A 367-nucleotide genomic window follows, 5' to 3' on the forward strand; every position below is an offset into this window, starting at 1 on the left:
CTCCAAAGGACCTTCTGTGTACCAGTGTTAATAAGTACAGTACCAATGAAACTCCACAGTTTCTCTTGTGTTTATTAACTTGCACTGTACCTCCAGCCCATAGAAACAGGTAAAACTTAACTCTTTTCACTTGATGACTGCAGCATTCCAAGCACTTTACCGAGAGGCCGCGTGTGTTGTAATGCACGGGCACCCCAGCAGACCTAACCCCTGCTTTTCTTACATCTTTCCTTATTTTGCAATCTCATGGCTATTTCCTCATACCACCTTTGCTTTGTCTTAAATTCAGTTTCAAAACCTCTGAAAACACATGGGTAAAAACCTCTCTTCCTGCTACTAAGAAAGTAAGGGGGGGGGGGGGGGGACT

The sequence above is a fragment of the Phaethon lepturus genome, unplaced genomic scaffold, assembly GCF_000687285.1.
Source record: "Phaethon lepturus isolate BGI_N335 unplaced genomic scaffold, ASM68728v1 scaffold18963, whole genome shotgun sequence".
Lineage (NCBI taxonomy): Eukaryota > Metazoa > Chordata > Aves > Phaethontiformes > Phaethontidae > Phaethon > Phaethon lepturus.